General features: G+C 36.6%; 1 long non-coding RNA gene across 1 annotated transcript in view; it reads right to left on the bottom strand.

The window, feature by feature from the left end:
• Nucleotides 1-27,949, bottom strand: part of LOC102155669 — a 36,142-nt gene that overhangs the window by 6,387 nt on the left and 1,806 nt on the right. Inside the window, exons 2-4 of the long non-coding RNA XR_005368546.1 lie at nt 20,869-21,003; nt 18,242-18,390; nt 10,752-10,945 (exon numbers count right to left, since the gene is read on the bottom strand). This is a non-coding gene — a long non-coding RNA (uncharacterized LOC102155669). The remainder of the gene's footprint in view (nt 1-10,751; nt 10,946-18,241; nt 18,391-20,868; nt 21,004-27,949) is intronic.

Raw genomic sequence — 27,949 nt, 5'->3', positions numbered from 1 at the left:
ACAGTAGCAGAGGAAGAGGGTGGCATAAGCCAGGAGGAGCTTCTGGTCCGTAGTTCTTAATGACCTTGGTCATCTGATTCTGTGCTTCTTTCCACTGCTCAATCTAATATATTTATCGTGAAAAAAAAAAAAAAACTGGTTCGCCTTACACTAGTTTCTTCTACATATATTGAGCCATGAGTCTTCCCTCCTTTCTGCTTTACCTATCAATGTGAACCTATCCATTTTTAGTCTCCCAGAAACTGGTTAAAATTTTTGGTTTGCTGATATTCCTCCTCCAAGTCTCTGTATCTGTTAGACTGCATTACCCTTTGTACTTTCTATCATCATTTCAGTGGGTTTTTTAGAAGGAGGAGAGATGAACCCATATGCTCAATTTACCAGCTGAATCGTAAGCAAGCTTGGAATGATCCTATGGGCAGCTGAGTCCACTCACATATATTAATAAGTATAACTAGATATGTGTCTCTGGTTTAGTGTGAAGAATAAGTTAAAGATAGGAGACATGGTGGGGAAGAGGGGGACACACTCATTACTTTCAAAAGACTGCCATGCATTTATTCATCAATTCAGTAAATAGTAATTAAGAGCTACTAAAGGCCAGGAAAAATGCTTAGTGTTTTCTTTTCTTTTTTTTTTAATATTCTATTTATTCATTTGAGATAATGAGTGGAGGGGAGAGGAAGAGGGAGAAGCAGACTCCCTGTTGAGCAGGGAGCCCCATGCAGGGCCTGATTCTAGGACCCCAAGATCATGACCTGAGCCAAAGGCAAACACATAGCTATCTAAGACACACAGGTGCCTTGGTGCTTCGTGTTTTCATACAGGAAATGAAAGGCAGTTTTTGCTCACTAAGAGCCAGAGCTTTGTGTCTCCTGCAGTTAAGTAAGCTTACAGCAACATTATGTGAAGGTATTCAGGAAGCTGTGTAGAAGTGACATTTGAGTATGGCCAGCATAATGTGAACATAGTCCTAATGGTGAAGATAATACTAACATATTTCAAGTATGGAAATAATATGAGCAAATTTCTTCAAGTGTCACTACAAACATTTTTTTGGAGAATACTTGGAAGGGGGCAGATGATGTGTGATTTGATGCTGTTGAGAAACTCTTAGGAGTAATCTGTCTGAATGATAACTCAAGGTAGGTGATACTCCCTTATTTTTGCAACAAGGGATAACATGCATGTGAAGTACTCACTATTGTAATGAAAACAAACAGTCGTTTAATAATGATAGGAACTGTACAAACCTTATTCTATTTGGTTCTCCTAACAATCATGCAAGGTGTTATTTAAAAATGTATTACAGTGAGGAAACAAAGGCTCAGGATATTTAAGTGACTTATGTAAGAGTTCACAGCTAGTAAATGGCACAGTTGAAAATCAGCTCCAAATTGGTCTGACTCTCCATTTGGAGCACTTTGGAACATTGGCCCATATTGTTCACTGTCTGAACAATTCTGGGATCCAGAAATCCACTTAGAGATACAGACAGAATTCAAACACATCAGTACAAACACCTCCAAAATCTTCAATTCTACATTTCCACTCTTCTCCAGAATAGAAGCAAACCTACAGAACCTGAGCTAATCCAGAGCAAATCTGACAGAAGGGAGTAAGAGAGGTGATGAGGTACTGCAGGTTCCTGAGATTATTTGACTTCTATTCTCATTTATGGGCAGCATCTACTACATTATTTAGGATAATTAACTGTAGTCTCAAAGGAATATGTCCATTCCCACTCTATTGTCTCTCTGATGGACATAAGGACAAGGCTAGGAGAAATGACAAAATATCTCTATGAAGATGAATCCTTTGGTCTGAGCTCCAACTATAAATCTATCTTTAATTTTTTTTCTCCTATCTTCCCACACCTAGTTAATGTCATTGCCTTAATATGATTGCTAAGGATAAAGAACTCTGGAGGAACTTGTATTACCCCAAGGACCAGCAAACAAAAGCTCATGATATTTATTTAAAATTTTCAATTTTGTGGATATGTCAAGGTCTTTATAAACAAAACTGACTTTTTCAGGGTTGGCAAATTAGCACCGTGTCCAGAATAATTATTTCCACAAGGGGAATTACATGTCTTTATTTCCCATCCTTATTCATTGGTGACAGGTACCACTCTAAGTAATTTGCAAAATAAATTCTGAAAATTGTAGGGAAATGTGTCTAGGATATCTTTGTCATGAAATAAAAAGTTCTCTGTGTCATGAATGGTTAAAGAAAACAGGATCTATAGAATCTATATATTTAAGGGAAATTATAAACTTGTAAAGAAACTGTCTTCTTCTTTGATGAATTTTGTTTCCAAGTGTTTCACAGGACAATACCAGGGTGACCAAGAAGACAATCTAGATGGATTAATATCAGAGAACTTACATATAGCAAACTGATTAGGACATAACATTGGACTTTGAATGCTTTGGTGGCAAAAACTTTTCTTGATGGTGAAAAGAAGAAACTAGACTTTTACTCTAATAAAAAGAGGTCTACTCTGCAATTCCACTCCTAGTAATAAACCTAAAATAACAGAAAGCAGACTTGAAAAGATATTTGTACACCCATATTCACAACAGCATTATTCACAATAGCCAACAGGTGAAAACAACCCAAGTGTCCGTCAATGGAAGAATGGATTACAAAATGTGGCATATACACATAATAAAATATTATTGAGCCATAAAAAAGAATGAAATTTTGATGTATGGTACAACATGGATGGACCTTGAAAATATGTTTAGTGAAATAAGCCAGACACAGAAAGACAAATATTACACAATTTCACTTATTCTTGGTACCTAGCTAGAAATGGCAAATTCACAGAGATAAAAGTACAATGGAAGTTAACAAGGGCTGGGGACAGAGGAAGGAAGTTACTGTTAATGGGTAGAGATGAAAATGTTTTGGATATAGATAGTAATGATAGTTACACAACATTGTGAATATATTTAATGCCCCTGAATTATGCACTACAAATGGTTAAAGTGATAAATACTATGTATATATTATATTATTTTTAAAAAAGAAATTTTTATCACTATCACCATAAAAAGATTTAGAGTCTATATAATGTGGAGACAGTTGCTCTAGGACTATAAATTACAACAAAATGAGGTATTGCAGGAGTAGTTTTCAAACTTTTTAAAATTAATGGACCCTTGAAGAACCTTCTGGAAGCTATGGAACTCCTCTCTGAGGAAAAAAAAACCAACACACTGTTGTGCATAATTTGGGGGATGGGTTATGACACTGAGAAGCCTCCCCATTGACCTCTATGACATAGCAGTCATGAGAGACTCACCAACGCTCTCAGGCCTTCTATTGAGGATGTCAGATGGTTTTCACTGAAGGAAGGGAAATCTCATTTGCCTGGGATCTCCAGCTTCAGCTAGAGGTCTAGGAAAACTCTGAAGTCACAGTTAGAATAATAGAACAAAAGGACACAATTATCAGTTCAATAGCTCATGGACTCATGAGCTATTGACAATGCGCAATTTCAGCATTGTCTAAACTAAATGCCTTTCTCACAACCAATGAATGGTGAATGGCAATACAGTCAGCACAAAGGACAAAGAATTAAACAGTATGACTTCATCTCATTAAAATATAGAATCATGTTAATAAGCTATTGCATTCATCTTTTGGGCCCCTCCTTTTTTTAAAGAAAACTTAATAACATCCTTTCTGAATGAAAAGAGGTTTTTGTATCCGGTTGTAATTTGAAAAGGAACAACTAAAATTATACATTTCAGAGAAATAAACACCCTTTCATTACTGGTCACAAAGTTCTATTTTTATACTACTAGTTAAGGCTTACTATTCTCTCTAAAATTTCTTGTATTGGCAGCACTTTTATGCATTTAGTAAAAATTAGTACTTTATAATCCTGAGATATGAAGTATAACAAATTCAAAAAGTTTTAAATAATAATTTTCTTTGTTTCTAGCTCTCAATTTATTAAATATTCAGCTTCTATGTTGACTTATTCTCAACAAATTCAAATAGTAAAAGCATTTGAATGTGGACTACTGCTATTGCATTTCTAACAAATGTACAAATCAGCACCTACTAATGAACAAGAGAGAGAATAATGAAAAGCACTGTGAATTGCATATTTAAATTTTTAAGATAAATAATGGATCTTTTTGAGATTTTTGTGAATATAGAATGCCACAAAGTCAAATGACACGTGTAACTAAGTCTAACCTAGCAATAGTCCTTGACCATGTCCAAATCTAAATATAATTTGATGTTTTATTCGAAGTTCATATTCATCCTACCATATAATCTAACAAATTCAGCCTGACAGAGTTTTCCATAACGATATCTGTCCCCTGAGGCACAACATCCCATTTTCATTGCCCTGCTGATCCCATTTCCTTTTATCTGTATTTAATACTTTCCCTCCTGAATTAAGACAAAGGCCATAGGAAAGATGGGCTAAGAAACACTTTTAAGGTTTTCCACCACACTCTGTTTAGAATTCAGTCAGTGTATAGTCAACCAAGACTTACTCCATTCACACAGATTAAGAGTAATGCTTTTTACTGTGGTGATAACTAGAAATAAATGTGATTATTTAAAGATTTGTTTAAACCCTCTTAAATTTCTATCTTTTTTATAAGCCATCATCATACTAAGGCCTATAAATCTTTGGATAATTTGATAAGTGGTACAATTGAGCAGCATGCTCCAAAAGGTAGCATGTGTATTGCCACTGATGTGTGAGATGATTTTACATGGGCAATTGATAGATTTTTGTAATAGTTATATTTTTTATTTTTATGTTTTTCTCATATCTACTGCAAATAACACTGCATGTCCATGAATAGCAGAAATAGAACATTTCCTTTTTGGATAGTTCTATTTAAGTTAAAATGGATATATGTGAAAGAAAGCTATTAAGTAAGTAAGACTACAGATACACTGTTACAGCAAAAATTGGGAAAACAATACAAAAGAGGAATATACAGTGTATGGAGGCATAAAGAAAGGAATAATCAATTGTGCTTGAGCCTGAAATGAATTCCTTTAGAGGGAATTCCTTAAGAGGACAAGGAAAGAGGAAAGGAATTTCAGACAAAGGGGACTATGTACAAAGGCTCTGACATGGTATATGTTAGCGCCGGTGGGTTTCTGTGGCTAGTTGGGATGAGTGAAAGCCTGTAAACCAGAGAGACAGCAAGGTACCAGATCAGATCACAAGAGATCTACTTTGCTGTACTAAAATTAACATGCACTTTAAAATTAATGTAGACAATGGAAAGCCACTGAAGGATTTTAAGCCAGAATTAGCAGGTTGATTTGTGTTGTGAAAGTCACTCTGGAATAATTTGAAGCCCTGAAGAAGGCAAGGAGACCATGAGAGACAGATTAGTTAAATAACATTATGAAGGCAGAAAGGAAAAGACCAGGAGACTAACTCAAACTGCATATACCAGTTATAAGATACACAAATCATGGGAATGGAAAGTAGAGCAAAGGGAATATAGTGAAAAATACTGTAATAATGTTGTATGGTGACAGATGGTAATTATTTGTCATGGTGAGCATGGTGTAATGTATGTAAAGCATTGAATCACTATGTTGTACACCTGAAACTAATACAACATATTTCAACTATATTTCAATTAAAAAAAAACTACATGGAAAATATTTCTGAGTGACAAGGGTAACATAAACATCCTTAAAAGGCAAGTGGTAGAGTAAAAGGAAAACCTTTGGCCACCATCCCAGAAAACGTTCATATGCTTAATACATAAAAAGTTCCTCCAACCCAATAGAGAAATATTTGCTATTACATTATCATGATAAAAATCATGAGAACAGATAGTTCACATAAAACATGTTTTAATTCACATAAAAACAGAAAAGCATAGCAAATGTATGAAAAAACTGGAAGTTATTAATAATCATGAAAATGTGACTTTAAGAGAATGAAGTACAGCACATTGCCCATCAGACTGTTAAAAACTGATAATAAAAAATTAAAAATAAATAAATAAATAAATAAATAACTGATAATATTTAGAGTTAGAAATAGTGTATATAAAAGAGCACTTTCATATGTTAGTGGAACAATAAATTGATGTAGGGAATATACCATCAATAGGTAAATGGTTTGTCTTAGTTAAAGTCATTTAGAGTTTTAAAATTATATTTACAAAAGCTATAAAAGAAGAAAAATGGGAATGTTAATATGTTCAGTGTCTAACCCACCCCAGAGAGTGTGTGCCATATTTATGAAAAAACACTACTCACTACTTCCCTCCTCCACAAAATAATAAATACATTTACTAATTGATATAATGTAGTGGAAGTGGTCAGGAAAAACAGAGGAGAAATCTGAGATACTCAAGAGAGGAAACTTACAGATTTTAGTGACCTGGTATGTGGGAGGTAACAAGAGAAGATAATACATTACTGCTCCATTTTTGGCAGTTTGGTGGTATCATTTCCTCAGATAAGAAACACAAAAGAATGTTTGAAAATATAGATAATTAGTTCATCTTGAGACCTGATGGTTTTGAGAAATCAATGGTACGCTCAAATGAAAATATCCAATAGACTGTTGAATATTTGAGTCTGTATCTCAAGAGACGATCCAGGCTGGTGATATATTTTTCAGAGTCAACAGGAGATGATGAAAGCCTGACTTTGGTGAAATTACCAGGGAATTTATGTATCACGAAGAGAGGACAGCTAAGACAGGAGCTTTGAGAATACTGGTGAGTTAAGGAGTGTAGAGGAAGGAAGTACACTGCTATGGTTTGAATGTCTGTGTCCCCCTAAATTCATACATTGAATTCCAGCTCCCAAAGGTGATGGTATTAGGAGCTGGGGTCTTTAAGAGTTGATTAGGTCATGAAGGTGGAGTCCTCTTGAACGGAATTAGCACTCTTAGAAGAAACCCCACAGACATCTCTAGCCTCTTCTACCATTTGTGGACAAAGCAAGAAGATACCTGCTATGGACCAGGAAGAAGACTCTCAATAGAGTGCAACCATGCCAACACCTTGATCTTGGACTTCCTAGCCTCCAGAACTATAAGAAATAAGTTTCTGTTGTTTATAAGCCACCCAGTCTAAGATATTTTGTTGCAGCAGCCCAAACAGACCAAAACACACACCATAAAGGTGTTTGTGGGGTGACTTCATGGACCCATACCCAGATTCAGACAGAAGGTATGTCCTTCCCTTGGTCAACTGGCCTGGATACCCAGGCCTCAGTTCTGCCACCCTGATAGCCAAGTGGGAGCCTATGTCTGTGCCTACCAATCCCTCATCACTTCTAGAAAAAGGGTGTAAGTGAAGATAAGTCAATGCATCTGCTTTGTCTGAGTTAAGAAATGCACCCTTGGTTTCAGAGGAAACAGAACGCAGTTCCTAAGGAAAAGTCTTGGAGCTTGCAGCCACATGGGTTCTTAGCCCACAGACACCGTCTCTGGATCCAGATGTAATGACGCTGGCAGGCAAATAGTCATCTCTCTTTTCTCATATATTATTGAGCAATCTATGCCCTTTTGCATATACACACAAAAATAATCATATTAGTCCAATTGGATTAGTTCAATGCATATCATTTGTAAGCCTCCTGAGAAAAGATGGAGAATACTTTCCTTTGTTTTCAGAAATCTGATTGAAGCAGATCATACATATGTTTACAAAGGATAAAGAGCCTGATTAATTTAAGTAGGTTAAGCTACAAGGAGCATTAGTCACAGACATCATTCATTAACAAGTGCCATCTAAAAAAAACTAGCATAAAAAATCATCAATGGCTAGTTGAAATTCACTAAAATATACTCCAATCTATAGTCTTTACTTAGCAAATCTCAAGGTAAATTTATTTATAAAATCAAATCATCTTCTACTGCCCTGTTATAGAAAATCTCAAGGTAGATTTAGTCATAAAAATCAAAGTCCAGTGTAAGAAAAAATAAACACATTGAAAATTAAGTGTAAGTTTAGAAAATATGAAGTAGTATGAGTAACAGAAATGAAATCAAATATTCTGACCACTCTTAATTTATTCTTTTTTCCCCCTGTTCTTAAAAACAAAACCCAAATTTTTATGGATTCCAAATTCAGTATTTGCTGTTAAATTAAGTAATGTCTCAAAACTGAAATGTTAGCATTAAAACCTCTCTGTCTCATCTAGCTCTTTTAATAAATTCTAGTAAAACTATAACTATGGGATCTTGAATTTGCTAGGTCTTTGGGTAGGTCTTTGAAACCTTTTATTACACAGGGATATTTGTTGTAATGCTCTTTATTATAATTGTATTTAACATATGTTTTAATTCTTCATGAAAACTAAGATTATTCCTTACCTAGGAATGTATTGAAATTCTATGACTAATTAACTATACATTATTTTTTCTCAGAACACCAATATAGAATATTTTTAACCCACTTGAACAACAACAACAAAAAAACCTGCAATATTGCTAAATTTCAAGAAGGGAAGACAATGGATTTTCATCTATGTTGGATGACATTTAAAATCTGCGTCCTCTTGGCCTTCCAAATACATGTGGATCACAACATGAAAGAAAGGAATCAGAAAAGAAAGAGTATAGGGAAAAAATTGAGGCCGGATGACAGGCTCATTAAAATGTGCAGAAAGCATCTCTAACTCCCTCGAGAAAGCTGTTATCGTGAAATAATCACATTGACGAACATGGAAAAGAGTGGACTCCGGCAGGGGCCTTATATTGCACCCAAGAAGTTGGTGATTATATCCTGGAAATGTGACCCCCGTGAAAGCCTGGCTGCTTTGTTGCTTAATAGAGTTCACAGAAAATGCTTGTCTCCAAAATGAGATTTTTCCCCCATTCACTGTGCAGCCGGGGAGTCTTGACAGGATGAGCAGGGGGCCATTTCTCCTAATCAAGGAGGGGGATGAGAACCCCTGGGGGCAGAAGATTGTAAGCAATCAAGCTCAACGTTGCAGGGAAGAGCTCTTGCCTTCTGCTCAGTTGTCAAGTGGTCATAAAGGAAGAGTTTAAGGAAGCTGCTAGAATTTGGCAGCCATAAGGGATAATAGGTTAGATGGACCCATTTTTCTTAGCAATTATCCCATTTCCATCTCTGAGGCTATGAGAAATATTCCCTTGCTGCCTAAGCAGCCTATCTATGTATACTGTTTAGCTCTAATTAGAATCTTTGTTAGTCTTTCCATTTTCTCACCCTGTTGGTTCAAAAATCTTAAGTATATTTTAATCTGAAGGTACTGAATGGAACATTTTTCCTCGATGCAGCTGGACTGTGGGATAATAGAAAGGACAATGACAGGGTGGACAGTGAAATGAAATAGTAGTCAGGACCACAGGTGAGAGAGGCCTTTGGAAGACTCCAACTCTGGGTTTGTAAAGAGGGACGCATTCCCAAATCCTGATTTCTGGTTTAAACACAATTAATGTAAATTTTTTGATGAAAAGGCAAATAGCAAAATTTAAAAAAAAAATTTGTATTCTATGATTCCTTTAATATTTGCTAAAGTACGTGCTTGTATGTTTTCTTCACATATCAACATAAATGCATTAAAAAGAATAGAACATGCTACTCTGTTATTAATGGTAACTACTTCTAGGGTTGTCAGGAGTGAAAAGAGACCAACTCTTCAATCATGAACACTGTTCTTCATTGTTTGGAATGTTCCCACAAGAATGAATTCATATATTACCTGTGTAAACTCATAAGTACCTTTCAACAGATGGGAGGAAAGATGGGGTTGGTCCATAACTGAATCTGGGCATGGATGTGGAACAGAATTTTATCAGAGATTCAAGGATTTCCAGGTAAAACTATAACTGAGGGATATTCTAAAGTGAATATTCACACCATGGAGGTTCTGTCCCCATTCTAGAGGTTCTCTGAGCAAGGTCAGAGACTACTATGTGCTTGAAAGTCACATGTCTTAGATATGTGTTTATCAAAATAATCACATCTTCTCTGGAATATCCCAAAATGTTCCTGACAAGAACAAGAACAAGAGTTCTTCCAATGGTCCCTAACTCTGTAAGTAACATGCCAACCTGGCCAAAGAATGAAAATTGAGGCCCAAGCATGACATGCTGATTGAGTTACCCCCAGAATTGGTGTGATTTCTCTGCTGTGGGTGCACACCCTATGTATTAGAGACTTGAAAAAAAGGTCCATTGAAATGTCACGGACCAAAACGTTTACAAACGAGAAACTAGCACAATATGCTGCAGACCAGGACATATCCTGGGAATTCGGCAACAGCTCACTTCCTAACATAAGACTTAGAACTGCCTAACAAATCTCATATAACACGTGGAAATGCAAGCTTCAGGAAGGCAAATGAAAATATTTTTGATTGTGAGTTTTCAGTCTGAGGCTCAGGCTCTGGTTTTAATGCATCCTGGAGTCAGTAACTCCCTCCATATGTTGCTTTTTGTTAGAGGTATGCTTGCTTTAATGCAGGCAGGGATGCGGGGTTGGGTGGCTGATGAGTCAGGAAATGTTCAAAAGGAAAGGCAAGCATTCATTCAGTCATTCACATCATCTTCTCTCCAATTTCAAGGGGCATGTTCATCCTGTGCCATGTGCAGCTTCTAGAACAGAGGGCCAAATTGGCCCAAATGTCTAAAATCCTTTTAGTTGAATCCATTATACTAATATCTGACAATTATGAACTAAGTCTCATTTAACATGCTTAGATGCTCTCACTTAAAAGGCAATAATTACTGAAAAAGAGTGAGTTGTATAAACCTGTTTCCGAGCACGTTGGTTGACAAGACACCCCACTGGTTATAATGCAACCATCAGGCAGAGCTTTTTATATTTAATGTTGAACAAATTATCCTTCATAAATGGCAGATTGAGGATTCTCACTGTCAATCTTGCTTTCCATTCGGCTACATTTCCATTTCACAGAACATCTTGAATCTAGCTGAGGGAGGTCCCTAAAAATATAGAGCAAAAATAAATGCAAAAGGAAGAAGTCTAATAAGAAACTCTATGCTAAGTCAATAACAATTAGGTATCTTTTCCGTGAAAATTCCCTCAAATGATGATTTCCAAAACCCTATGGTCAGTGTGTGCCTCTGCATCCATGGCAAGAGTAGCAAGAGGAATGGGGTTGGGAAGACTTGTGTTTGCACTATATCATGTGTCTCTCATTGCAAAAACATATAGGATATAAAGCTGCAATGCATTGTAAAGGTCATCTAATCTGACTCACTGTGGAAATTTCCATTCAAATGGAAATTCAAACTCCATGTGATTACTCTTCATTAATGCATCACCCAAGGCCTCCTGAAAGGAGTCCTTTGCATTGCTGGGCCGCTGTCTCCCCAAATTCTTAATTAGGAGCCCCAACCTAGAGACCTTTAATTTCTATCCATTTGCCCCTCCAGAGAAACTTACCCCAACTGATTTTGCACTATAAACCTCTTAAAATATAAAATTAAATCATAACATCATTTTATGAAGAATAAGATAAAAAGTAATTTTAAGTGGCTCTTCCATTTTTTAAAATGGATATTATTAAACATTTTGTTAGAAAGTTTGTTTTATTATAATCAGAAATACAGAGCAAACATGTAAAGACAAATTTTTATTTTTTCCCTGTTTATCAAGTTCTAAACATGATTTACTTTAATCATGTGAAAAATGCATTCAAGTTAGCTTGTATATAGTTTGCAAAAGAATGCATCTTGAACTAGATTCAATTTTAGTATCTGTTTCAATATCAAGAATATTGCTTCCTAGGGGCTGGAGATACAATGATGAACAATTTGCAGAGCCAGTCTTCATCCCCAGAGATTCTGATTCAGTTTGTTCAGGAATGAGGCTCTAGTGCTGGTATCTTGTGAAATCTACTCAAGGGATTTTATTGTATACCAAGTTGACACCACCAGTCATTGGTGCTATTCACTCTGAATGGACTGTAGGTTAAAACTGTTCACCCACAAGACATCTGAAATACCTATTCCTGACAAAGAGCACATTAACTAGAATATATAAAGAACCATCACAGAATTTTTTAAAAGATTTTATTTTATTATTTATCCATAAGAGAAACAGAGAGAGGGGAGAGAGAGAGAGAGAGAGAGAGAGGCAGAGACACAGGCAGAGGGAGAAGCAGGCTCCATGTAGGGAGCCCGACATGGGACTCGATCCCAGGACTCCAGGATCACTCCCTGGGCCGAAGGCGGGCGCCAAACCGCTGAGCCACCCAGGGATCCCTATCACAGAATTTTTTAAAGAAGGAGACCCCATTAAAATTGTGCAAAATTGGGCAGCCTGGATGGCTCAGCGGTTTAGCACTGCCTTCAACCCAGGGTGTGATCCTGGAGTCCTGGGATCGAGTCCCACATCGGGCTCCCTGCATGGAGCCTGCTTCTCCCTCTGCCTGTGTCTCTGTCTCTGTCTCTCTCTCTCTCTGTGTCTCTCATGAATAAATAATAAAATCTTAAAAAAAAATAAAATGGTGCAAAATCTTGGGATAGGCACTTAATAAAAGAGAATATCCAAATGGCTAATAAAAAATGTCTTTGTTTTCATCAGTCATCATAGGAATGCAAATTCAACACATTTTAATACTACCAGACACCCACCACCAGTTCATGGCTAACATGAACAAGCTAGACAACATTAAGTCTTGTCTAGGATGAAAATACAACTGGAATTCTCCTATGTGGCTGATGGTAGCGTGACTAGGTATAAATTCTTTGATAGATGGTCTGGCAACATCAGCTAAAGCTGAATATATCCATACCCAGAGGCATTTCCTCTTCTAGGTATACGATATTCAAAAGAAATATGTACATATCTTCATAAGACATGTAGAAGAATATTGTACTATTCATGCTAGTCAAAAACTGGAAACAACCAAGTCCCTCAGTAGTAGAAAGGATAAATAAATTAAAATATATTCACACAGGTATACTATATAGCAATGGGAATGAAAAAACTATCACTACGTCCCAAAATATGAAAGGGACAGTGATGGGAAGGGAACATAACGGGGCTTCTGAGATATTGGGCTTTTTATTTGGGGGCTGGTTATTTGGGTTTCTTCACTTTCTGGAAATTCACAGTATCTTATCCTTTCTGAATGTAGTCGTGTTTCAAAAACTTTTAACAATTACTCACCATCAAAAATAATAGGGTGTGGCTCAGTTGGTTGAGCATTCGAATCTTGGTTTCAGCTCAGGTCATGATCTCAGGATCCTGAGATCAAACCCGGCAATGGGCTCTGCGCTCAGCATAGAGTCTGCTCCAAAGTGTCTTTCCCTCCTCATCTGCCTCTCCCCTGCTTGCACATGTACTCTCCCTCTCTCTTTCTCTCTCCTCTCTCTCCAAAATAAATAAATAAAATCTTTAAAAAATAACAGTAATCTCTTATTAGGACAGCATTTTATAATTTGAAGCTGTTTTCACCCATGTTGTGCCATTTAATTCTCTCTTTAATTAATTGATTCATTTATTCACCAAAATTTATTATATCTCATTTGTGCAAGGTGCTGTGCTAGGTGGTGCAAGCAATACAAAGGCTAATAACACATGGTTATTGGCCTCTGGGAGCTTACAGAACTAAAAACCTGAAGAGAAATACGTTGGGATGCAGCACTAGCAGCAATAATTTATCATCTCCTGTATACGAGGCACTGTGCATTACCAACATTCTCACATTTAAAGACTTCAAGAAAATATTCTAATATTATATTTATTTTCTTCTGTAAAGATTTAGTATTGTATGAAGGAAAATATGAGATTTTTCTGGGGAAAGAAAAGAAATTTGCTTCCAAAGTCCATGTCTAAAGACTCTACAGAATCTATAAGCACACTGATCTACTTTCTCCAGTGATTTCATCAATTACAAAATATAACTACAAATTCCATGCCAATATTTGTTCCATTTGATTATTTCACATGGCATCACCTAAGAGGGACTGTGTACTAGTTTAAGCTTATTTCCTGAAACCCAAGAAATTTAAATGTTTCCAAAAAAGTACCAGTCTGAAAGAAATATGAGCAAAGTTGTTAATGGTGGACTGTAAAAATAATAAGATGGCATAAGTATTTCCAAGAAAAGTTTAATGCCTCCATTTAATAGGATGCGGGCTTTACAAATGAATAAATCTCCCATGAGTTAATGTCTAGTAATATATGTGACCATTCACATACATCAATTATATAGCATGATAAATAGCACTTTTAAGAGCATGTGAATATATTTTACAGGATTAATCCTGTACAACCCATGGAATTTTATAGATTCCCAATTCAGTAGCTTTTGTTTGATATTTAAGTGGGTTTTTCCTCTATCTGATCCACGGTAACATTTTGTAGACTTTATCCATATTTAGTCCATTCTCAAAATATACATCTTTTACTTGGCTTAGTCCACACCTTGAAACAGAATGGCAGCCAATAGATTTTGACATATGAAATTATCTGCTGTAGCTAAATCATTCATTCAACCTTTGTGGTGTCATCTTCCAAGTGCTGTGTGGTCCAGGCACTGTGCTAGGCACAGATAAAGCAGCTGAATAACTGTAGGCCACCTGTATATGAGCAGGGCAGCTTGGTGTGGTCATACCATGGAATGCTCATACTTGTGAAGAATGAAAACGTTTCTTTTTTTTTTTATAAATTTATTTTATTTTTTTGGTGTTCAATTTGCCAGCATATAGAATAACACCCAGTGCTCATCCCATCAAGTGCCCCCCTCAGTGCCCATCACCCAGTCAGCCTCACCCCCCCACCCACCTCCCCTTCCACCACCCCTACTTTGTTTCCCAGAGTTAGGAGTCTCTCATGTTCTGTCTCCCTTTCTGATATTTCCCACTCATTTTTTCTCCTTTCCCCTTTATTCCCTTTCACTATTTTTTATATTCCTCAAATGAATGAGACCATATAATGTTTGTCCTTCTCCGATTGACTTATTTCACTCAGCATAATATCCTCCAGGTTCATCCACGTCAAACCAAATGGTGGGTATTTGTCATTTCTAATGGCTGAGTAATATTCCATTGTATACATAGACCACATCTTCTTTATCCATTCATCTTTCAATGGACACCGAGGCTCCTTTCACAGTTTGGCTATTGTGGACATTGCTGCTATAAACATCGGGGTGCAGGTGTCCAGGCATTTCATTGCATCTGTATTTTGAAAACAACGTTTCTGACACTGTGCTTATTAGCACTGGGTGTTATAAGAATGAATGAGATAAGGTCCCTACCTCGGAAAAGCTCACAGGCCTTGGAAGTGAGAAGCATATAAGTGTATCATAAGTGTAAGATAAGTGTATCATAAAAAAGGTCTGAACTGAATGCTATAGCTGGAGAGGAAACCACATGTTCTGCATTATAAAAATCAGAAAGTTTTAAAGAAGCAATACAGAGCTGGTGGTAAAGACAGAAAAGGTCACTCAAAGCAAGGAAACTACATATGAAAAGTATGGGGGGGACTCATCTTCTCCTGTTTTCCAAGTTCCTATTCAAGTCATAAACAGGGACTTCAGTCCTCTTAGAGATCTTGAGAAGTTTCTTTTGACCTCTCACTCATTCCACCCTAGATGAAACCATAGCTGAGGGGATTGATAAGACTGGTGAGACTCAGTTCATGTGCTCATTTCTTATAAGCAGCAGCAATGCTCCTCCAAGGTATGCCAGCTCAAGATTTCCCTGGACCCCTGTGGGAGACCTACAGTTATCCAGTTGCTTCATCCATGACCAGCTAGGTATGCTCAGTTCAGAACACTGATTCCAAGCTGCCTCTTCCTAATCTGTATTACTTATAATAAAATTGATTTATTGATCCTTGCCTCCCATGGTTCTTCAATTGTTTCAGAACCTGGAAAGGAGAACTGTTCTCCTCTTCAGATGACTCTCAAATCCCAGTACAAAGGTTCTCATTGTTTGTGAGTTTGATGTGTAACAAAAATGTTGGGAAATATAGCATGACCAATGTATAGAGGAAATTATGGGGAAGGTAGAATTGAAGAGGGAGTTGGAAGATGGATTGTGAAGGATATTTTATATTATGACAAGGAAAATTTGCTTCATCTTATCATCAATTAGGACATTGTAGGGATCCTCAAGCAAGGTAATAAGACGATCAGATTTGTTTTGAACATATTAACTCTCGCAGTAAAATGATGGATTAATAAGTCATATGATGACATACAATCAATGAGCTATTTCTACTCTGCAATTAGCTATATGACTTTGGTCCAGTAACTTAACATCTCTCAGTTTCAGTTTAACCACCCTCTGTGTGGACAGTACCTAGCTCATAGTGTTGATCTGAAGATTAATCGAATGAGAAATTAGATGCGTATAGTAAGCAATGAATAACAGTGGCCTCTATAAGTCCTCTAACATTTGAGATCCTACTTGTCATGTCTAATGTAAAACATCTCGGGTAATCATTAGTGCAGCAGTAGTGTTTCAAGTAATCTTTAGTGTAGCAATTTTGCTCAACTTCAACCCATGCTATCCATCAAAACGAATCGAGAAACTTTTTTGGCAACCTCCAGTCCCTGGCAGGAAACCTCTTCTACTTCCTGCTGCAGTTCGAACCAGTCTAGGCCTGCAAGTGCAAGCAAGTAAATGCATGAAAACAGAGGAGGTGACGCTCATGGGAACAAGAACAAGAATAGCACAAGATCTCTGGCAAATAATACCAGACGTCTACAAAGATGCAAAACCACTCACAAGCAATATTTACATTAAGTATTACTAAAACATAATTTTATATTCAATAAACTGTGACAATGACTGAACTATATGAAAAATGAGTAATGTGACTTAAAAAGAAAAATGAGGGTGGCTCAGTAGCTGAGCACCTGCCTTTGGCTCAGGTTGTGATCCTGAGGTCCTGGGACCGAGTCCTGCATCAGGCTCCCTAGAGGAAGTCTGTCTCTCCCTATGTCTATGTCTTTGCCTCTTTCTCACTGTTATCATGAGTAATAAAATAAAATCTTTTTTAAAAAATGAAACATGAAGAGTAGCTACTCTTCATGTTTCATTCATTCATTCATTCATCTAATATCAATTATTGAATGCTTTCAATTGTCAATTACTGGGCTAGGCACTAGATATCAGGACAAAAATAGAGTCTCCTAGGATCTTATTTTCTAGCAGGAGTAACAAAGATGGAACTATTAGAACATGATACATGAAGTCCTATGATAGAGTTAACATTAGGGTGTCAGGAAAGACATCCCAATGTGAAACTTTGAAAAGTTCACAGGAATTAGAATGAAATCTACTGTGAATGAGTACCATCTGCAAGGACAAGATGGCAAGAGAGGGCAAGGCATGTTTAAAAATTCAAAAGTAATTCAATATGGCTAGAGCATATGTTGTGAGGTTGGGAAAGCTGCAGCTATAGAGACAGTCTAAGGACCTCTAATGAAAGGCTACGGTAAAATATTTGGATTTTATCCAAAAGGTAATTCTTTCTGACTTCTAATAATTTTAAATAATACACTCAAGGATCTGCAACAGAAAATGCAACGTGAAATAGAAAACTAAATAACACATATGAATTCAGACATGCAATTATCCATGCATTGTCAGATAAAGATTCTGGCTAAGAAGGAGCTGGTTAGACCAGTTCTAAAAATACAAGGGAGCCCCTTTTTAGGGGGATAGTTCCAAATGTTTACATCAAAATTTATTTTGTGTGTTCCAGTTCCAGGATTTAGTATTTAAAAAATCATCTTAAAAAAAAAATAAAAATAAAAATAAAAATAAAAAAATAAAAAATAAAAAATCATCTTAAAGTCTATAAAGGTCACAGCAAGGGCTAGACAAACTAACTTTATTAATGTTTTAAAAAATAAATCTTACAACATCTCAGAATGAAGGAAGAGCAGAATAAAGAATTATCACATCAAACAAGAAGGATGTATTGATTTAACTACAAAATGGTTAGAGATTACTGTTTTGTGATAGCCATACACTCGCTACTATCAGTTTAGGGAATAGTCCCAGTAAAGACCTTAAGGAAGTTTATTTAGTGATTTTATATCTTTTTCTACCCAAATATCCATTAAATAAATTTTTCCCTGTTCTTAGTATGGTGGAAAAATATACCAAGTGGTTTCAAAACATTACAAATTTCAGATCAGCAACTTCTACCGGGCTCCCTGCCCTGACCGGCACGTCTTAGCCAACTCCCTTTCTCATTTCCTTCAGCAGCTATGCCAAATACATCTTCGTGTAAGTTTTCTTACTCACGTGCAACGAATTTCCTCATTCCTACTCACTGGATATAGGAACTGAGTAGGAGACGTTATACACACAGTTGACTACTGATTGTGAGATCAGTGGACAGCCAAGCAAACACTCACATTTAAGAGGTAACTGGATGATGGTCTGAGAGAGAACTGAAAATAAAAGTACAAAATATGAAGAGGCAACCAGGTTTTAGCATTACCAAACTCAAACAGAATCAAATGCCACTGAGAAGTCATATATGTTAAGGGCCAAAGAGTCCACTGAGTATGGCAATATGATGATCATGGTAAACAGTGACTTTATTTCAAATAATTTCATTGGGGTGACAAGAATTGAAACCAGGTTGTAGTTGGCTGAACAGCAAATGAGAGTATCCAAGAGGAAAAAGCAAGTGCATACTACTCTTTCAAGAAGATTGTCTGTGAAACAGGGAAATGTCATGACTGATTTAGAGGGCTAGGACTAAAATAAGGTGTCATTGCAGATATGGCAATGGTGGTGATGGTAGTAGGGGTGGTGGAGGAGGTGGCAGGAATGATGGTGCAGATGACAGGTATGAAGGTGGTCATGACAGTGATGGTCTTGGAGGTGATGAAGAGGGTAGCGGTGGCAGAGATAGCAAAGGTGCTGGTGAAAATGCTGGTGGCAGTGGAGGAGGTGGTTGAAGTGATGATGCAGGTTGTAGTGGTGATAGTAGAAATGGAAATAGTAGTTTTAAATAAAGAAAACACCTGAGCATGTCCACTAAGGTGGATCAGTGAGAGAAAGAGAACAAAGGGGAAAAAAAGGATGGAGTAGGTCCCAACGGAAAATAGACAAGGGGGTTAGAGCACAAGTGGAAGAACCAAACTGCAACACCATCTTCCATAGTTAAGATTCCCACAATGAACCACCTGCAGCTCTCCAAATGTGTCATGAGCTTCTGTGCTGCCCTGGCTTTGTACTGGAGCTATTCCCTTAGCCTAGAACATCCTTTCTACCTCTTGTCTTCTCTATATTCTATTTTTTCTTCAAAATAGAATTCTAAATCTATTTCTTCCATGAAGACTTTTCTAATCTACTCTCCTAGTTTCACAGGATGTCTATTATGCTTCCATAATATATCACCCTTGGTCCATCACAGGACTTTTCATACAATTTTGAAAACATTTTAATCTCCAGTAGAATGTAAGATCCATGAAAGCAAACACTGTGTTTCATTAGACTTTCATTTATGAATTCTACAAAGCTAACATAGCTCTACTACTACTACTACTAAAAATCTATTGAGCTCTGACCATGTGCCAACCAATAAAGAACAAATATTAACCCACCTGTTTTTATGAATAAAGTTTTATTGAAACACAGTCATACCCACTCATTTTTATATGGTCTATATCTGATTTCTCACTACATTGGCAAATTGAGTAGTTGAGACAGAGAATATATGGTCTGCAGATCCTAAAAACTAAAATGTTCATTAACTGTCCCTTTAGAGAAAGTCTTCCAAACTCTGGTTTAACCAGGAGAGATACAATAGTAAATCAACCCTGTCTCATAGGAGTTGATACTTCAGTGGGAGACAACACAGGCAATTATCATGCAATGGGAAATGTATTTTTATAGTAGAAATTAAAACTACTATTGGAGCACATAGAATGATTTAATCTAAACTTTAGGGGTGCAGAGTTTTTGATCTAGCATCTAGCACTGGCTAGCATACTAGTAGATGCTCTATAAGTAAATTCATTTTTGTTGAAGGGAAAAATTCATTTACAACGTGAAATACTCAAGCAAGATGCTAAGAGATAGAATTGAGACACTCTTCCAAAGGACTACTGGTATTTCCACTACCGGGAACTAAAGTCTCACTTATCACATTGTAAAGCTAAATTATCCAAATCTTTCAGACTTGCGTCCTGTTCCAAAGAGGCAAAACTCCAGCTGGGGTCTTCCCAGAAATAAAATAGGAAATCTGGTTCTGGTGCCTGGACTGAGAAGCTGATTCTAACACTTGCTGATAGCTGGGAGACCTATGTAATCTTCATATTGTTCTTTCAACTTCTTTCAGAAGGTTTTACTGTGAATTATTTTTATTTTTTTTTACTGTGAATTTTTAATGTAAAAGTCTAGCAAAAAGATGGCCTTAATATCCTCTTGCTTCTCTTTATTTTACATATACACATACACTCACATTTTATGTTATATTTAGTATTATTTCACAAATAATACATGTCTGTATCTATACATATATATACTATATATATATATATATATATATATATACACACACACACACACAGCCCACAAACCCTTCATACATACAATGGAATCATATCTTTAAGAAATATGTGCAGAACTCAAAAATAATACATTTATACTTATATATAAATTTATCCTACACCAAAGATGGCAAATAGGTTCTACTGAAGGGTCAGTGACAATTAATCACAGGGGCTTCACTGGGTTGAGCAAACTTGGGAGGCAACTTCTGAGCACATAAGAAGTAGAGGACTATAATTCTTTAGTGACTTTTGTCTTAGAGACTGGAGGTGACATGATGGACATTGGTCAACTTATTTGCCACCCCTGACTCTTAAGGATTTCACATTCACAAATTTCTTAAATATACTCTTGCCCCAACTTACCACATATAAATGTGACTGGCATACTAGTAGATGCTCTATAAGTAAATTAATTTTTGTTGAAGGGAAGAATTCATTTACAACGTGAAATACTCCCAAGAACTGAGGCAGGTGGAAAAAGTTCTTGATGAGGATGACCTTGATGGAGAAAATAAGAATAATAATAACAACTTACTTCTGCAAAGCACTTTATTGATTTCAAAGTATCCTTGTGGGTGTTATCTCATTGAATCTCTGCCATTTTCTTTATTTATAGATTATGAAGCCCAAGTCAATAGGGCTCAGCAGTTGCTCATCCATGGTCATGTGGGAATTATGGCAGTTACTAAACACAGGTTTGACTCCCAGCTGTCATACTTCTAGGGACTAAAAGGCAGCATCCCAGGTAATTGTGGTAGTGCACTGCTCTGAAGTAAGAGTGATTAGGTGTTATTACAAATTATTTTCTTTATTCACGTAATCAACACTAATCAAGTTCTTACTGTATGCAAGACATAATCATCAAGATTATGAAAGTAGTCTGAAAAGTTATGACAAGAGATTTTGAAGAAAAATGTTTTTTTTAAGAAAAATGTTATATGCAAGGCAAGAACTTACTACAACATTACAAGTATTAAAACAAATAGTCAATGTAATAACTATATGTCTCTCACATCCCATGGACCAGGCACTGTGCGCTAGGTGCCAGAGATACAAATAAGAAAAAAAAATCCCTAATGCTAAGGAGCTCACAGGCTTTTTTTTCTTAGTTCCCTAAATTAATTCCCAATCATTCTAATAATTTGATTTCTATACAAATCACGTGGGAAATGTGTTAAACCTGAGAATTTTATTTATTTGGTGTCAAGGGGTCTCCAGAAATCTGAATTTTTAATAAGTCTCAAAATATCCGTAATGCAAATACTGCTCCATGAACTTCACTATGAAATTCATTATTAACCCTTTCAAAGATCCACATAGGCTGCATAAAATGTGGGAAGCTGGTTTCTGGTCTGCCAGTCTCCAAAAGAATGAATACCAGAGTTTTCCTTCCACTCAGACTTCCATGTTCAGTGCCATTTTGAAATATTCTGTACACTGAAAACATGAATTCCATAAACCTCATCAAATTAATGATGATGTTCTATAATTATATCTATATCTGTTTTTGAATCTGCATCTATGCAGGTGTATATAAGCATACTGTGCACAATACACTGGTGCTTTAACATTGTTCAATAGCTTTTGAACAACCTTTCTAACTATAGCTGAATGACAATAAAATGCCCTAATCACACTCCTATGGTCATATATATGCATCATCAGCCAGCTGGGGGGCTACCCTAATCCATTCAGACACATATCTTAGAAACTTGCTCATTTGCTACTTATTTTCCACTTACAAATTGCCTTGATAGCCTTACAGTCTTGATTTACCTTGCATAAAATTGTTAAAGACATTCATTTTAATATGATATAAACCTACTCCCTTGCATGAAATCATGGCACTGTGCATGAGTATCTATATTTTGAGCAGACAATTATATCATGTGGCCATATGATGTAATACTATAAAGCTGTTGAAATAATTGTGTAGAATAGTAATAGACAAAATTATGTATGATATTCTGTGGAAGAATTAAGTAGCTAAATAGGTAATCCCAGTTTAACATAAAATATATATGCATATTTCATACTTATGTGTACATATAAAATATATGTATTCATTGAGAAGCACCTGGGTGGATCAGTCTGTTAAGCAGCTGCCTTCAGCTCAGGTCACTATCTCAGGGTCCTGGGATTGGGCCCTGAATCTGACTCCCTGCTTATTGGAGAGTCTGCTTTTCTTTCTCCCTCTGCCCCTCTCCTACCTCCCACTAGTGCATGCTCTCTCTCTCTCTGTCTCAAATAAACAAAATCTTTTTAAAAATAAATAAAATACATGTATTCATTGACAATGCAGGCATATTTGTCAAAATGGCTACCTCAGATAATAGGATAATAAGTAATTATTATTTTTCTGGGTATTTTGCACTTATGTATTTTCTAAATTTTCTACAATGTATTACTTTTTGATCAGAAGAAGGCATTATTTAGCAAGACAGTATATTCAGCATGCTTCTATTTTATTTTAAAAGTCACCCAGGAGGGATGCCTGGGCGGCTCAATGATTGAGTGTCTACCTTTGGCTTAGGGCATGATCCTGGGGTTCCTGGGATCCAGTCCCACATCAGGCTCCCTGGAGGGAGCACAAAGAAGTAGAGGACTGCACACAAATATTACAGCATTTATCTTTGAATAAAAGATTACAAATGATTTTTTCTTCTTGGTGCCTTTCTTCATTTTTAATTTTCTATAATATGTGTGTATGGTTTTATTTTTAAAAATAAAACAGAACTACAAAGAAAATCCTGAGCTGGATTAACAGAAATTATTCTCTAAAGGTAGAACATTAATCATTGTGAAACCTGGCCATTTGGGGGCACTAAGGGCCTTTTCTTATCACATACTTCACCTTAAGAAACACTATCACTGAAATCAATAATCTCTAGCCTCATTATATCATCCTCTAAAAGAATTTTTACCAAGAACAGCTTCCTTTGGCACACTACAGCAACTGTTACCAGACTAATAAATAAAGAGTATTGTGAAAGCAATGAAAGACCAATTTTCTAACACCCCGTAAAAAATTAAACATAATCAAAAATAGGCTCTCAAGAGAATCTCAGTAAGAAAATCCAAATTGAGTGATGGTTTTAGGTATATATCTTAAAGTAGAAATATGAAGCCATTATCATTTAAGTTCAGCTCAGAATTTGAACCATAATGCACAAAATGAGAATCCATTTCTGCAGAGGAGTTGCTAGCATCTTCATCACAACAGTTCCTGAAATGGATCTGAGGCACACATTTGGGCCCGAATAAAAGAAAAAACAGTGTGGTCATGAACACTTTTCCTCTTAAAATGGTAGACATGACTCTAGCCTCAAAATGAGAAAAGATTCTCTATCCCTTTTGACAGGACACTGTTGATATAGTGACAGTCAGCTAGCCTATGGCTGAGCAGCTTTGGGTGGCTTTAGTTTGAGTGGACAAGCTAAGACATGTTTGAATCACCTTACCCACACAGCAGCCTGACCAAAAAAACCCTCTACATAAAAACAAATCCCCCCCCCCTTTTTTAACACCATGGCTTGTGAGGCAGTCTATGTGATGGGGACTCTCAAATGTTTACCTCCAGCCTGGACCTCTCCTTTGAGCTCAGACTTCCATTCCACAGCTCCATGTGGATGTCTGAATGTCTGATCATTATTTGGCATTTCATATGCCCAAAACAGAACTAATTACTTCTCCCATCTCCATCACAACCCCCACCACAACCACATGCTGTGCCATCCACCCCCATCCATTCAGTTATTCAGATCAAAACCTTGGCATCATTTCCATATTGCCTATTTTAACTTCTTATAAACATTTGTCAGTGTCTATAATGATCCTGTTTGTTCACATAACTTTTATCTCTCTCCATTAGAATATCAGTCCTCTCAGGGCAGGAATGCAATCTGTTTTGTTCAACACTACATTTCCAGCATTTAAAATAGTGCCTGACATACAGTAGGTATTCAATAAATATTTACTGCATGACTGCCTATTCCTATGATATTGCTTTCAAAGTTTAGAATTTCCAATGATATTTTTAGGGATGTTCTGTGACTGTGGACAATTTACTTTTGGGGGAGCATTTGTTTCTTCATTTATAGATAAGAGAAATTAAATAACGTATAATTTTCCTACTTATGCTAAAACTCCATAACTCTGTGACCAAAGGTTACTTGACATAAAATATTCCTTTCCCATTCAATTCACCATGTGGCTTCCATTTAGCTTTTTTCTTATTGACATATACATCAATGTATATGTAATCATAATTCTCAAAGCACTTTGGTTTCCATTATTTCCTCTGACACTTCAAACTCTTGGAGCCTTACATTTATTATTTGTTTCTTTTTCATTTCTATTTTATAGATAAATGACTACAAGCTCAGAGAGGGTAGATGAGTTGACCAAACACACCATGCATCTTATTTCACTTAACCAATCTGTTATGAATAAAAGTTCTTGGCTTGGATAATACTTTAAATATTTTTATAGTTTATGGTATATATCAAGGAATTATAATAAATAAACTTCCTCTGAATTTTTTTCAATAAACATTAATCATCTATGTGTGGTTCAAGAGAGTGTAACATAGTTTTCGAGTCTCCCAAGGATTTTGATTAGACTCCAGCCCAGCCCTTTCTAGAAGAAAAGAGAAAGCTACTAGCATGTTTTAGTTGAGTGCACAAGAGATGACAAAATCTACTCCCTGTCCATCCTGCAGTAGCACCTAATATTTCTCCCATTTGACTTATTCCTTTGAATAAAGGTATTACCTCCAGAAAGTTCCTGGAGTTAAACAGGAATACAGAATAATCAGAAATACTTGGGTTCAAATCCCCACTCCATCATTTACTACCTTTGTGACTGTAAAAATGTCATAAGCCTCCTTTTCTTCACCAGTAAAATGTACTAAGATTAACTACTTCTTAAGAAAAGTATAAAATTAAATTAAATGTTGTAAATTGGTGGCAGGTATATATAGTACACACTCAGCAAATGAGAACTCCTCCTCCTTCTGGCAACTTGGAGGAGTAACATATCAATCTAATCACACCTTAACAAACAAGCCTTAAGAAAATGGAAAGAGGAAAAGGAAAACCAAGATGAGTCTAGAATACAGTATTGAGTAAACATTGCAAATGACTAAATTAATTATAGACAGGTACTAGTTCTACATAGTTTGATAAAAGCAGTGAAAAACTAGACTTCAAATATTCTTAGTGCAAGAAAATTACAACTTTAGCCCCAGAAGAAAAGCTGGCATTTCTTTGTCAATACTGAATTTATTTTCCTATAACTTTCTTGTAGGACCATTTGGCTCCTGGGTACCCATTGAATCCTCCCACCTGTCAGCTGGTTATTTAATATCCTCAGGTCTAGAGAAAATAAAGGAGAATTTTCTCCAGTCTAATTCAAATCTAGAATCTAGAAAGAAACAACTGGGTAAGGGAGAGGGTTTTTTTTTTAGTAGCCATGAAGAATGCTCTCTCTTGCAAACATGAGTTTTGAGAAGGACTTTTGTGCCAGACAAAAGAAACAGAAAACTAAAGAACTGAAAAGCATGATTACTGCAACATCTCAAAGGCTGGATCAGAATATCTTTTAAAGTCTCTTTGATCTCCAAGATTCTATAAACCTCCCCGTTTAAACCTTCCTTCTAGGGATGCCTGGGTGGCTCAGCAGTTGAGTGTCTGCCTTTGGCTCAGGGTGTGATCCTGGGATCCAGGATCAAGTCCTGCATCGGGCTCCCTGTAGGGAGCCTGCTTCTCCCTCTGCCTCTCTCTGTGTCTCTCATGCATCAATAAATTAATCTTTAAAAAAATAAAAAATAAACCTTCCTTCTAAAATAAACTCTACACAGTTTCTACAATTACCCTGTCTTCCTGCAATATGTCTGGGAAAGCTTGAGTTCAGTGGTTTGTGCTTTCACAACTGTCTAGAGATATTTCTTGTGTTTTTAGTTTCAGAAGGTCATCTTATAGAAGATGCATTATGGAGGATGTATATTGACAATAAGTAAGAAACTAAGCTCCTACAGAAAAGCACCTCATTTTCTTCTATGGAGGCCACTGAGCCCATTCCAAGGAAAACTATTCCCGACAGGATTTTCCTCTCTCCTCTTCCCATCTTCTGGTCCATTTGACATTTCCCACTCAGAAACTCCACCTTAGTACCATATCCACCCTTCCCTCTTCTCCACTTTACCACGCCTTGCCCTCACCCTCCAACATCATTCCAATTTATCTCACATTGTGCTTTGAAGGCCTCTGAATAAAAATCAAATAACCTTTCATTCCAAATACGTGGGAATCCCTATTTTATTTTTTTTTAATTTATTTTTATTGGTGTTCAATTTACTAACATACAGAATAACCCCCAGTGACCGTCACCCATTCACTCCCACCCCCCGCCCTCCTCCCCTTCTACCACCCCTAGTTCGTTTCCCAGAGTTAGCAGTCTTTACGTTCTGTCTCCCTTTCTGATATTTCCCACACATTTCTTCTCCCTTCCCTTATATTCCCTTTCACTATTATTTATATTCCCCAAATGAATGAGAACATATAATGTTTGTCCTTCTCCGATTGACTGACTTCACTCAGCATAATACCCTCCAGTTCCATCCACGTTGAAGCAAATGGTGGGTATTTGTCATTTCTAATAGCTGAGTAATATTCCATTGTATACATAAACCACATCTTCTTTATCCATTCATCTTTCGATGGACACCGAGGCTCCTTCCACAGTTTGGCTATTGTGGTCTAGTTTCATTCTTCTGCATGTGGATGTCCAATTTTCCCAGCACCATTTATTGAAGAGACTGTCTTTCTTCCAATGGATAGTCTTTCCTCCTTTATCGAATATTAGATGACCATAAAGTTGAGGGTCCACTTCTGGATTCTCTATTCTGTTCCATTGATCCATGTGTCTGTTTTTGTGCCAGTACCACACTGTCTTGGTGACCACAGCTTTGCAGTACAACCTGAAATCTGGCATTGTGATGCCCCCAGATATGGTTTTCTTTTTTAAAATTCCCCTGGCTATTCGGGGTCTTTTCTGATTCCACACAAATCTTAAAATAATTTGTTCCAACTCTCTGAAGAAAGTCCATGGTATTTTGATAGGGATTGCATTAAACGTGTATATTGCCCTGGGTAACATTGACATTTTCACAATATTAATTCTGCCAATCCATGAGCATGGAATATTTTTCCATCTCTTTGTGTCTTCCTCAATTTCTTTCAGAAGTGTTCTATAGTTTTGAGGGTATAGATCCTTTACATCTTTGGTTAGGTTTATTCCTAGGTATCTTATGCTTTTGGGTGCAATTGTAAATGGGAATCCCTGTTTTAAAGGAAGCTGTAAACCTGGGAGGGCATGAGACTGGTTATCTTTAACACAATAGTCCTATATTTCCAAGCACTTCCCTTTTTAGCCTCACAGCAAT

This window comes from Canis lupus, chromosome 13 (genome assembly GCF_011100685.1).
Source record: "Canis lupus familiaris isolate Mischka breed German Shepherd chromosome 13, alternate assembly UU_Cfam_GSD_1.0, whole genome shotgun sequence".
Classification (NCBI taxonomy): Eukaryota; Metazoa; Chordata; class Mammalia; order Carnivora; family Canidae; genus Canis; species Canis lupus.
The sequence above is the reverse complement of the archived record's forward strand: the minus strand, read 5'-3'. Positions and strand labels throughout refer to the sequence as shown.